The following is a 685-nucleotide window of genomic DNA, read 5'->3' on the forward strand; positions in this document are numbered from 1 at the left end:
GTCATTTCCGAGGAGAGCGAGCCGCGCAGGAAGTCCCGCCCCTTTCCCCGCCCGATGCGCGCGCAGCGCCGGCCCAGGCGTTGCCAGGGGAGCTGGGGGGGGCGGGGTCCCGCCAAGGGGCCGCCCTCCGCCGCCGCCATGTTGTGGGGCAGGGGTCCGCCCGCCGCCATCGCTGCGTGCGTGCCCTCGCTGCGCCCCGAGGGGCAGAGGCTCGGCGGGGGGGGATCTCCCCCGAGCCTCTGTACGAGGCTGTGGTGTCACAGCCGCCTCAGGTGTTACAAAAAGAACATCGCACTGATAGACCCCCCCCAGCCTTCCCCCGTTGGGGGGGGGGGGGAGGCAGTAGCGTTGCTTTATCTAACAAAAAGCACCTCAAAACGCGAGCTTGCTCCTGTAGCGTCCCTCCTCGTGTCCCCTTGTCCTGGAAACAGCCTTCCCTTCCCGTAAAGCCTGCGGGCAGGGGTCCAAGCCGTGTCCTGCGGTCGGCTCAGGGCCGGAGAGAAGGCAGCGGCTGTGGAGCGCGGCCTGCGCTGGGGTCTCGGCGGGCATCCCGGCCCGATCGCCGGGCGCCCGTAACCTGCCTGAAGTCCGGTGGGGGAACGGCGGCAGAAGACGGTTTTGTGGTGCCAATTGCTTCGTTATTGGCAGGACTGCAAAACAGTGAAGCTTGTTAGGAGGCTGGTGG

This window comes from Rhea pennata, chromosome 2 (assembly GCF_028389875.1).
Source record: "Rhea pennata isolate bPtePen1 chromosome 2, bPtePen1.pri, whole genome shotgun sequence".
NCBI classification, from domain to species: Eukaryota; Metazoa; Chordata; class Aves; order Rheiformes; family Rheidae; genus Rhea; species Rhea pennata.